General features: G+C 37.3%; 1 protein-coding gene across 3 annotated transcripts in view; it reads left to right on the top strand.

Annotated features, from left to right (window-relative positions):
• The window catches only part of LOC108003471 (stAR-related lipid transfer protein 13-like), a 310,442-nt gene that overhangs the window by 5,153 nt on the left and 291,844 nt on the right, over nucleotides 1–13,445 (top strand). The gene's annotated exons all lie outside the window — the stretch shown is intronic.

Here is a 13,445-nt window from a genome sequence, read left to right as displayed (position 1 = left end):
CTATTCATAATTATTGGACCAATTATATTAAGAAGTACAAGAATATGAGATGCATTCTTTAGTTAAACGTTAAATATAAAGTAAAACGTAGAATGATATAAGAAACAATATATTTTATCCACATTTTTTTTTCGATGCTCCAAATTGTTTGTGGAATTATGAATAGTTGACACGGTTCAAAATTTACGCGAACAATAGGTGTCATTTGTTTTGACGGTTTTCGGAGAAATTTTAAACGAGAATAATATTTATTTACTGAGATTTTATCAAACGTTTCGGAAAAGACACATATACGTTTCGTATATCGAGTCGTCAAACGTGAACATTCTGTCGAATGTGGAAAATAATAATTGTATTGATTTATTCCATATTCTAATCTAGATTATAAAATCATTTTATTAGGATATTTTGTATATTTTTCCTTTTTATCATTCTTATCATTGGCTCCGTTATCATTTGACATTGACGTTACGTGAATATTACTACCGCGACAGAAAAAAAAGATATCGATGTAATAAATTGTGAGTATGACACAACTATTTATTAACTAAAACAAACGATATTGATTAAACGTTAAGAGCTACTCTTTCGATATCTATCTAAAATTGTCAATGAAAATCTTTAAAAATCAAATTAAAATTTACTATCGTGACACTTTGAATAGATATTCAGTAATTGGAATTCCCTTCAATTCATTCGTGAATCATTCAGAAATGATATTTATATAGAAATAGATATATAAGTAAATTTTTTTCTTTTCTAAAAATCATTTAACATTCATTTTATTTAAATATTTTTTAATATTTTGTAAAATAAATTTATATTAAAAAATATATTTTATAAAATTTTATTAAAAACATTTTATTTAAAATATCGTATGTATTATCGGCTCTTGAAATGAGTAATTTCAAAACAAGTAAACATTGAAATGTAAAAATACAGTAGAAAACCTTTGGACTATTGTCGTTGCATTAAGAAGAGTCAGGTTGATTATGTAACACCGCTCATTATTATTCGAACAATAGCGAATTCTAATTCTGCAGTCATATAATTAACCTTCATTGTCACAACATGATTTTGCCGTTGGTATTATCGTATTACGAAAAATTCGACGAAGTATATTTCATTTTATTAAATATTTCCATTCGTACAAAGCTTCTCAATCAGGTCATTAGATTCACGATTAACAATTATGATCACGATTTTTTATAGCTTTGAAGTGATATTCATCTGAAGTGAAAAAAAAAATTAATCCGGTTTATTTTTTCAAAAGCTAATAATTCTTCTTCAAGGAGTCGATCAATTTACCTTCGATAAGTCGATAAATCATAATTATTCGCGGAAGTTTATGCAGATGCTATATTTCAATATTTTTAGGAAAAAAAAAAAAACAATCGATACTTCGCTCGATCGAGGATTAACCTGAAAAATATTACAAAATAACCGCTTCTGTCGACGGAATAAAAAGAATCGCGTTGTTTGCAACGCAGTCAGCCGCGAGTTGGTTCTAAACGAGTCGAAGAGAGTTGCTGGCTAGTCGTTGCATAGCGCGCAGCAACGACAAACGGTAGTAGTGGTTGGTAATCGGTCGATTTATCGAACTGCCGATCGGTATCTGCCGACGACTCGTTCGGCGAGTATGCGCGATTCTCGAAGGCGAAATCCTGATTACGATTCCGTTCAATGTCGCAGTGACATCATCGAGGATCATCATCCTCTTGGAATTCCCCCTGTCGATTAAATCTGCACGAGTTAACCGTGATTCCTCCTCGTGTTGCACGATATTCACCCTTCAGATTTTTTTTCTTGTACCCTAGGAAATTTACATTCGAACATCATCTTCAAAATCCTCCGTTTGACTCGTTCGATTGATTTTATAACAGGCATTTTTATCACGAATTTGAATTTTCTTCTCAATCCTTACATAATTTGCCGATATAAATTTTCATTCATCTTTTACGAACCTTCTGTTGTGAAATTAATACAGGCGGAGAGGATTAATACATCGTTACGTAAAAAAGCGCAGAGATAAGATTGTTTTTTTTTTTAATAACTGTCCATCAATGCCAAGGGAATGATTAATAACCGAGTTTTTCGACTTCGTTTCCAATTGTCAAATAGAAGCTCGCCGAGTGAAATCGAAGTGCTCCCGTTGACCTCTCTTTCCACCATTTATCGCCATTTATCGCGATCTATCAAACATTTGAACGAGCCAGATACGCGGTCGACAAAAAGGGTCTCGATGTCGACAAGAGTTCCGGTATCATTGTAACATACGGTCATAGTATTCCTCGCATTATCGCTACGGAGGTAGCCTCATAAGAGTGGCTAAGAGCGAATTGCCGTCATGTTAACCGCGAATGATTGCGAAACAAAAATTCACCGGCATGACAATGGGTTGTAGATTCCATCCGGGGGACCGAGCTATTTTCTGCGGGTCGAAACACACGCGGCGGCGATGCGCAAATTCTCCGAACGTGCCTTGCTTTTAATCAACGATAGACCGTGTTTCGTCATTCGTCGGGGGATCTATTGTTGTTCCCCGTTATGGTGATGCAAAGAGGCCGACTCCGAAATTGAAATTAGAGGAAGGTACGTGCATAGGTTTGGAAGGTTTAGTTGAATGACGAGTTGGACAAATTTCAGAAAGCTTCTTTGCAAAGAATTCGTTTCGGAAATTTAAATTCGGATTAAAATTATGCAGGATAATGACGATAAGTTTAGGCAAATTTCCATTCAGCAAGAAGCTCTTCATTGTACTTTCGAATGACGAAGAATTAGAGGAAGCTACTGTATTATAAGTGACGATAAAAAGAATGCTGATAAAGTTAGGCAAATTTTAATTAACAAGAATTTTCTCGCTGCCTTTCGAAAGACTAGCGCCAAGTCACGGTAAATAAAAGATCAAAGATGAAGGATTTATCTTTATTGTATAGGCAGTCATGCGAGGCAGTAAAATAGATACGACCAAACTGATAAAATAATATAAATAGTGTGAGGTATGTGGAGGTGAAGAACGAATAAATAATATTTGTATTTCTAACAATTTTAATTCATTCTTTTTTCTTTTTTAATTACAGAGACGCGCTATATCCACATTCTACGCATTCTATATATTCATGAAAAGTATTACCAGGTATCTATTCTTGTACGTTTCATCAAAGTTTACACGAAAAGCAAATTTTAGATCCCGATTTTTTTTCTTTTTTTTTTTTTTTTTCTCGTATAGCGGTTTCCCTGACCGATCGAATTCTTATGGGAAACACGTGCGAGCTACCGCGGATGGGATCACGAAAGTATTTCTCCGGCCATAAATCGCTCTTACGTGATGTTTCCGGCGCGATCGACAGTCTTACCGAGTTGTGAATGGCGGTCGAACGTTTATCACCTCCGAATAAACATAATGCGCGTGTATTTTCACTCCATTGTGTCTATACAGATATTCGTCGTATTGAAGAGTGTGATAAGAGAGTGATTTCGATTTTTCTATGTTCTTTCCCCTTTTTGGAAACGTGTCAACGGTCATCGATCGATCGATGGACGATTTGAAATAATTGGAAAGCAAACGAGTTCGAGTATCGTTTGTCTTTATAAAGTATTATTTCAATTTTCTCCGGTTTACACAATATTTTAGCGTGTCTCGTATCAGGGTTTTCAAATATTTATGGTTATTATTAGACGATCAATAGTTTCACAATATTTCGAAAAGTTAAGAGGATGGATAGAAGATGTGAGAATTTTTACTCTTTTATTTCGCTTTTGTAATAGTTCATGGTTAAATAAAGCTTGAACGCAATGCACTTTCAAACGCATACAAAAGACCACGTGGTCAACACGTGTTGTGTTCATTCCTGGAGTAGATTACGCCTCTTCGATGTTCTGGTTTCGCGTTGCAGTCTTTGTAGATTCTACCGGAAGCAACCATCTTTTGTTTACAAAATCATTCGTTTCATTCCCGTTTTACATCACTGTCGTGTAATCCTCGAATTTTACCTCGAATTCTAAACGAAGAAACTGCTTTCAGTTAATTTTGATGCGGCATCTTAATAAAAATAAAATATAATGATAATCGTAAAGAAAGAATTGATTTAAAATCTCCGTGTAATATTCTAATATTAAGATTTCATGATTCTTTGTTTTCCATTCTTTTTTCCTATTCACACTCGTGCACAGCTGTTTAACATATTCCCACCTTTGGTTTTCTCTACTTCGTATACGCGTATTTTACAACTCACAGCTGACCTAGTTCTCGAACCAACAAAACTCGAATGGTTCGAGAAAGAATATCACAGAGTTACATTATAACAGCACGTATGCACTTACTTACTATATTTTCCTCTACAATTTCATTCATAAAATCTGATAGAATCGAATCCATCCACCGATAATTCATCGAAAATAAAGATAATCTACTAGATAATCTACTACTATGACTGTACAAAAACACTTGTACGTATAATCACATTCTCTTTAGGAATTCGTATAAAATAATCCGATGTGACAGTGGTGAAAATAACAGGCAATGCTCGTACTATCCCGTAGTATGCCGGTATTCGCGATCGGATCGCTCTTTTAATGATGAGATTCGTTTTTGTCATAGTTCCGTGGAAATACGTGGTTGGCATTCGCGGTCTTCCTCTCCGCGAAAAACTACATCGTGATTCACGATACGAGCCTCATGTCGCCGGCCATAATCGAAAAGAACTTCTAACGTCCGACGACACTAAATGTTTCTTTTTCCTCATCGTAGAATACCGATGAATTCGTTTTCGGATCAGCTGTTTCCGTTTTCCATCCCCTATAATTATAACTCAATTTATTCCTCTGTTTATTTCTGATCATTTTCTGCAATGATGAAATTCTAAATTCGAAGTTAATAAGGGATAACGATAATAGAGCTCGACTTGAAAATCTATAAATCGACGGAAAGGTAACAAATTTTGTATTTCATCCTAAGGTATATCTGATGGTAGGTGTTGCTCATTTCTCTGACGTGGCCTATTTGCCAGATAACCGTGACAACGCTTGCTGGCCTACCACCACGTGTTGCGTTAAGTTACTTTAAATTCGATTCGAACCTAACCAATTACGTATGCTCTGTGTGTCGATGGCAATCGAGTATTTATTCCTGATCGCCGGAAGTGATGTGTGGTACAGATTGGTAATGTCGAAACCTTTTACGGATAGACATTGTTTGAAACAACAGTTGGATATCTGTCAGGCGATCACCGCGTATAATAGGCTTCCCTTCGATGGAAAAACGTTTATCGGCCGATAATTACTTTTTCGAAATGGCTCGAGAACAGCGGTGCCATTTTCTTGAATAAGCCCAAGCGATGCTATTCACAAATAGGCATTATTGTAGAGGAGAAGCTATTTGCTATCCGCTGATTTATGTTCGCGGCTTCAATGGAACTTTCTTCGATTTAAATGGAAACGCTGAATACGTTCGTAGAACTTCAACGCTTTCAGCAAGGTTGATGCATCGCGTTGAAAAAAGGAAAAAAAAAAAGGCACGAAACCTGTTCAAGCAAATAAACGTGCAAAGAAACAGAAGCTATATAGTATCGTATTTACAATCGCGAGTATTAATTATCAGCACGATCCTCCCCGATTACCAATCTGGAATCTCCCTTTTCAATTATACAACCTTTCACATCTCGGTATACCTTACCGATACCCCGAAGAACGAACATGGAAATGAAGGGTTTTCGATAAACTAGAGACGCGATAAGGCAATTTTCTTCCATTGACGAGCAATCATTGACAAACCCCTAAGCCTCTTTTCGAGAAAGAAGAAGAAGAAGAAGAAGAAGAAGAAGAATTTACGAAACGGTAGCCGTCCAACGATCCCTGAATTATGCGCGTCAATCCGTTCAGAAGCATCGATATCTCGCGAAGGAAGCTCTTTCAAAGTCGATTACGAGTCGTCTACTCTCCCTTAAGCCAGGCTTGCCTTCCTCCTATCTGTCATTTATACGGACCTTTACGCGCCTCTCGCAGAATCGACCGCATCACCGGCTCGTGATTTACATCCCGTGTTTATGAGGCAACGTAAAATCTCGCGCAAGTTTTCCCCGTCCCAGGAGCGCGCACCTTCTCCTTCCGTGATCGTTCCTCGCTCTTTCCGGTGTTTGCTCCTCCTCCCTCGCGTTTCTCTTTCACACACTCTCTTGCCTTTGTTATATACCGGAGTGATATATGAAATGTTTACGTGCGATCCGGATTTTATTTTATTTCTTTTCCTTTTTTTTCAAGCGATCTCTTTGAAAGATAGCGGTTAAACTTTCCTGTGTCGTAATCTCTGGAATGGGTTTTCGGTTGTTTGGATAACTCGGATGCGGCTACTGTTTGAGTTTGTTTTTCTTTCTTTTTTCTGGAAATTACATTGGCACTTGCGATTAAAATATTGCTTTTTTTTTCGCAAACTGCTTTACTTTGGAAATATCTCGTATGTAAAATTGTTCTGATTGGCCAAGGAAGATTAATTGCACGATTTGCTCTTTTGGTATAATTGCTCTTTTTGAGAATTTGATTTTCAGTGTCTTTCGAGATTAATCCAAATTTATATACATGCCTATAAAATATTTCTTGTTTAATAAGATATAAGGAAAGTCAATCGCAGTTGGTATATTTTTCTGTAATATTCTATTCGTTTGTGTGAAAAATAGATGTGGACAGAATAGATAGCACGATAGATTCACGCAGATTATTCCACGGAAAATAATTTTTTCCAATGTTTTTCCCAACTACAACGCCATTCTTTGCCTGTTAAGTTATCAATTTTGATTTATCATTCCAGGATCTTTTTTTTGTCTACGAACGTGCAGTTGTTTTTATCAGAGTTTCCGATACACCACCAGTTGAAAATAACTTTTTAACGTAGGAATAGAGATACATGTTCGATAAAAAGGTTTCAAAATTCATTGGAAAGCGATCGGTGATTTCAGTGGAAATTGGGGTCAACGGCTCGCCTATCGTTCAGTTTTGCATAAAAATGATTTATTACAGCGGCGACTGTGGCTGAAAAGGAGATATCACGCATCGACATTTCATATTCAGTGCCGCGTTCCTTGCGCTCACAAAAATGAGACGTCCGTTAATTTTTATGGAACAACACTGACGATGACTGACGCTGAGGAACGGTTAAAGCGCATTCTCCTCCGTCTATCTTTCAATGGTTTATCGTACGGCCGCAGACATCTGTATATCTAGCAGTACGATGTATGAAATATTTATGCGCAACCCGGCCTTTATTCACTTGACATCAATGCGCTTCCCCCTTTCGCGATCCGTTGGTAGCGATGCGTCCACATTATCCGATCGAACGTTTCGTATACAAGCCCAATAATGCTTGCTCAACATTTTTTCTCCCGTCGATAAAAATCTAAACGTTCGGCTCAGATGCGTTTAATCGCCGAGCATGGGAGAAAAGGAAAAAATAAAAAAATATACGAGGTCGGTCGCGTTGGGGCCTTGATTTAGGTGGAGAGGAAAGATACGGTTACGAGGCGATGAAATTTTTATTCCACGAAACGTTCATAACGCGAAGGAAATTCGGTGGATAAATATTTCTTGGAGGAGCTGTATAAGTTGATTTAATTTCACGTACGCGAGACAGGAAGGGTGTATAGAAAATTGTGAACGTCGAATCTTTAAATAAAGTGTAAACCGACGTTGTACACAAATTTTTAAGAAAGAAATTTTATTTTAAATCCGGCGCGGAATCTGCGAGGAAATCGACGTGTATTAAAATACATCAAAATAAGGAGGAGGAGGGAGTGATAAATCAAGCAATCTTATGAAATATGGATAACGTGTAATTAGCACTTAAATGATTTCGAATCGATTGAATGTATAATATATGTATAACATTCGTCTATCGTTTCGTCGCGTTTATATTTCAATATTTTAATGTATATATTCACAAGGCGTTAACTCAACGCTCCGCAACGCACCGTTTAGTTTCATTACTTTTTACTTTTTCCCTTTCTGGTAACAAGCGGCTTGCGGTATGAGGTTTAAATATGTTGTAAATTCTACGCTCAACTGATAGGTTTATCGACAAAGAAGAAGGCGCGCGGTGCATCTGAATGTACATACACGTCAGTTCGACCAAGTAATTTATTATTTGAGAAGTATTCGCTGTTAATAAAGTCTGGTACTATGTAGGAAGCTAGGCTGTTCGCGGACCTCGCAAGAAACAATGACTAAAACGATGCAAAATTAACGAGCGTGCTCGAGCAACAAGAGTTTGGAACCGACTTGTCGTTGTCGCTCGTTCCGTTTATTTTTTTTCAACAGGATGATGGATATCGATAGTCGAACCGATACTGTACCTCGTATTAACAATTAATAATAACTCGGGTTCATGGAATTTTTCGATCGTCTCGATTCGAAGAAGAGACGAGAGATGAAACTTAATTTTTTCCTCCCACGATAGGAAATCTGGAGGATTGATACAAATCAGAGGAATGTCAAAAATCTCGCGATGGAATATTCGAGGATTAAATTTGTACTCAAAGATTCTAATTACAATTTCGAACGTAATCTTAAAAGGTTGAGAATTTGAATAATACTTTTATACAAATTTACGACAAATTCGTACGTTTCAAACGAGTTAATTTTGCAACAAAAGTAAAAGTTACTCCTGACGATTATTAATTAATCTCATTTATCTTTTTCAAGGAAAGAAGCGCGCCTCGATACACTCGCCACGGTTTCGAACGAATATATATATATATAACCTAAGCCCGTATGTAAGCTTGATGAATTATAACCGTGTAAAACTGTGAAACCGATTTTTACCTTTTCTTCATCGAGCGATGTGATACGTACTTTCTCGTGAATCATATTTGTTTTCCAGGCCGGGTCGGGCCCGCCACGATTTTTATTCGCACGCCGATTTCGACATGGCGAAACGTTCGACTTTAGGAAGGATACTTCATCATCGTTCGCGGAACGCGTGCGCGAGAGCGGTTAACACGCGCTTTAAAATTATGCCTGACGTGTCTACTATGTACTTTCACGTGGAATTACATAGCCGAACGAGTTCCGTTCGAAGGAGCGTTCGCGTATGTGGCTCTTGCAAAATCGAAACAACGATTCGCGGGATACGTAAATGTCGCTCCCTTTAGGGCAGTTAAGGATTCGAGATCTCGCTTTCGCCACGAGCGGCGAAAATCTTAAATCGGTCCGGAAGGGGAAGGTGGACGAACTTCGACTTGCCTTCTGAACAAGTATTTCTATTTCTGAGTTTCAAATATTTTTCTTGGCATTTTTTGTTAGAAAAATAGCGGAGGGAACTTTTTGAAATTGAAAGTATGAAAATAGAAATGAAAACATTACTATTTTATTTGATAAAAATCTCAATGTATCTATTATAAATCTTTTTCATAAGGATTGGGAGCAAGTTGTAATTTTTAATAAGGAATAAATTCGTTTGTAAGTATTTGCCAAATTTTTGTGGCCAAGAAATGTATTTGTTATTTATTAATTTTACCATCGAATCTTTGTTCTAATTTTATAAAATCGATTGTCGAGCGATCTTTTATTTAGCATTTTTCTTATGATTCAAAATATTCGAAACTTTATCTTCTTTACTTAGAAATAAAATCAGACAGTCTTTCCCAAAAGAAATCGTAATATTTTCAGTTTTCTCATTTTAATTGCTCCCCAAATATTACGCCCCACATTGAAAGACACTGCTCTGAAGAAGCATGGTACAATTGTTGGTCGAATATCTTTGTGCGCAATTCGCCACAGAAGTAGTATAGGAAATTGAAAGCAATTATGGGCAATTAAAGAGCGAGGGTCCATTGTCGTTGTGTCTGAATGAAAGCTTTCTGTCGGCAGTCGTGCATGAAATTAAACAAAAGAGGAAGACATAAAACGAATGCAGTTGGAACGTGGTATAGATAATCGCGAAAACGTTGTCTTGGTGATTTTCAGAGCACAGGAAGTGTGGAAAGTGTGGGCAGCCTTTCCTTTGATAAAAAGCGAATAATGATATCGTAATATTTAGGTCTTTCGAATCTTTCTCGTGAAATAGGAAATGAATCTTTGGACTATGATATAGACCTTCCTGCATTTCTAGAATCGTCAGCAAAATTAGATTTCTCGGAAGGCATACTCGTATCTAATTTAACATTCATATCGCATCGGGTTCGTAAAGAAAACGTCTAACTTGCAAGTAATAGCAATGAAACATGTTGACTCATGCATTTATCGAAATCAAGATAAACCATCGATGTTTGACATTTTGTGATATCATCTCGCTTTTCCAATCGTAATTACGAAACTTCGATTTCCCCGTAATTGTTTGACCTCGAAAGTAAGCCAACAATCAACCTGATAAAGCGAAATTAATTACCATCGTAGGAAAGGTCGAAGAGTTTCTCTTCGAGCGAATTCTTCGAGAAATATAAATAACCCACCGTTAATCCATCATTCGATGTTATTAGTTTTCTAACCAGGGATTTGGGTACAAGGTTTTAACGATAAAAGTTAAAAATAAAGTTCAATGATTTAATTAACAATCGTTTCGAACAATTTTATACGGGAAAACGGATCAACTGGATCAGCTTTCCATTGAAATTTCTTAAAAATTGGCATTATCGTCGTTTCTGTCATTGTTAAAAATAAAGCAAATAAAGAACACTCTCGGAACTCCCATCGAGCAAGGATCAAATTAATTTGTGCTCGTGAAAGGATCTATCTAGAAAAAAAGTAATGGAGGATAAATAAAAGAAAAGTTAGCACGAATCGTGTAGTCTCGAGAAAATGCTCGTGCTTCTAATTAGACAAATAGAGGATCGATGGATCGCGAGGATCGCGAGCGTCGTACGTTCATGTAAAGATCCTCGATATATTTCTCTCTCTCCGTCCCTCTTCCCGTATCTCACGTCCTTATATACATCGAAATCGACCGCGTGTAAAACCAGTTCTGCGACTCTGGTGGATCGCGAGAGGATAGAGCACCTTATACCTCGCATGCACGCGGCTTCTCGAGCAAAATGGTTCACACTGATCACGCTTCATTGTATTTTTCCCGGCCTCACCTTCCTCCACGATCCATCGTGCTCTCCTCCACTCCTCGGCCGGCCGCGGATAGCTCGACCCATTCAGGGGTATCTCCTCGTTTAGCCGCGTATCGTGTGTCGCTTTTACTTAACGGTCGAGGCGAGGAGGGCACCTCAGCGTCGTGTTCCCCGCGTTCCAAAGTGCTTGGAAGAAGTTCTGCAACGATGCCTCGTCGCTTTGTCGCTGCCAAGTGTTTTCTCGCGTCACACTCTGTTTTACATCGAAGAAGATCCGAGCGTGGACGTGACGACGACGTCAGTCGATGACTGCCACTCGAGGGGGGATGTTGATTTCGCCCACCTCGCGGCGATGACGTCTTCGAGAAGATATCTCGGATATTCGGGGCGGGAGGGAGAAAAATATTTTGACAAATTGTAATCGTCGTTGACAGTTGACGATGATATATTTCGCTGGTGATCTCGACCTATCTTTATTTTTCCTTCGGAGAGAAAAATGTACTTTAATATCCACCCTGTTAACGAATGAAAAGAGGAATGCAAACATTAGGTTATTTATTCTTGTCGATCTTGTACGGTCCTTCCAAGTTCGCGAGAGACATGGCGAAGCTTGTTCGGGATACGGAATGAATATATTACGTTTTTCGCCAGTTCGAAATATCAAAATATCTGTCTTGTTCCCGAGGCATGAAACTTCTCGATACAGCGAGCACGATCTTTTCTCCCGTGTGACATTTCGAAACGGGGGCATATTCGAGCATATTCCACATCCGGGGCACGCAATTCTATCACTTGGACCGTCAATCGACGTTATGAGAATATCGAAAGGAACATTGGCCGGTCGAGGCGCCACGCGATACTTGGTAATTAAAGGGTGGAACAGAGAGGGAGGACGCGAGCTGGAATCTAATCGCGCGGAGAACAAAGATACGATACGAAATCCTTGGCGCATCGCGTGGATGCTCTCCCCGCTCTTTGCCTCGCTTAAAGCTTAAACAAACACCGCTGTCTGAACCGATTCGAGACACGCCACCGTTTCCTTATTCTCCTGCGGCCGGGGCGACGTGCCGTTTATTTAAATTACTGCAATGGCTCCGCTCTACGGTTGAAACATTTTAATTTCGCATTATGGGAGAAACCTGCGTTTATTTTTCCAGACGGATTACTACGGAGATAATCGTTTGTTATGGGATTACGCGAAAAGCCTCTCTTCCGTGAACTTCCCTTCCCTTCTGCATCTTGGAAAGGCGGAAAGGAAGCGGAAGATGTTGTTGAAGATGTGAAAGTTTTGAGAGAATTTGAAAGCGCTCTTATTCGAATTTATTTTTGCCGAGAGATAAAAAATATTTATCGTTTATTTTAGGAAATTTGGGAAATTATTCGATTTAATGCGAGGTTTGGGCAAATAATTGTAAAGATAATTGGTAATTAGTTAAAGAAATCTTATCGGTATTAGTAATTTTTTAATATGTTGTTATCATCTTAAGTAACGTCGTTAAGTTCAGTTAGATTAGATTAGATTAAGTTTTAGTTTTAATCACGTTTGTTGTTACGAGTAAGCTATACCAATAGCTAATTGTATTTTTATTTAATTTTAATATCGGATCAATCGACAGAAAAATAAGTTGTTGGATGTCGAACAAAAATTTATTTTCATTTCCGATTTGACGAATTTTATATTGGCTTTATGTTAGGTTAAATTAATAATTAATAACTTTTTAAAGAACAAGTTAACATAATGATACTATTCGATCTTGACAACATATTAAAAATTCATCGAAATCGAAAGTTGATATCTTTTCGTAAATATTTATTTTAAATAGACAATCATTTTTATCGATATTATTAAACTTATAAACTTTTTTTTTTAGTTTTTTAAATTTTATCTTTCGTCAAAGTCGGATTGCAATTCGATTCAACGATTCAAAATTGTTCGACAAGAAATCTAAATTTTTAAATTACCAGAAACGTGATTCGAAACGTTTAAAAAATTAATCGACATCGATAACGTATTCATCATTCGTGAAAATGCTGTTTTCTAGTCGCATCTTCCCTAAAATCTCTCATTAACTTCTCGAAAGGGTAAATTTAGACGAAGTTAAACTGTAAGTCATGCCTCCGTAATAACCTTCGTCATGTAATCATCTCGATCACGTCGTATTTTCAATATACTCTGAATTCCTCTAAATTGCGCGTCGGGATAATTACACGTTGTACACCGTAATAACATTCAATTAACGATGAAGATGTAATAAGTAACACAACGTGTCAACATTGCAACTAAGGGAGTTAACTTAACGATGCCCTAAGTAGCTCGCGTCTTTTATCATAATATTAGCTATCATTAATTTTAAACACGATCAAATATCTACTATCTTTCAATCCGTAATTATTATAATTTTCGTC

This window comes from Apis cerana, linkage group LG1, assembly GCF_029169275.1.
Source record: "Apis cerana isolate GH-2021 linkage group LG1, AcerK_1.0, whole genome shotgun sequence".
In the NCBI taxonomy this organism is placed as follows: domain Eukaryota; kingdom Metazoa; phylum Arthropoda; class Insecta; order Hymenoptera; family Apidae; genus Apis; species Apis cerana.
The sequence above is the reverse complement of the archived record's forward strand: the minus strand, read 5'-3'. Positions and strand labels throughout refer to the sequence as shown.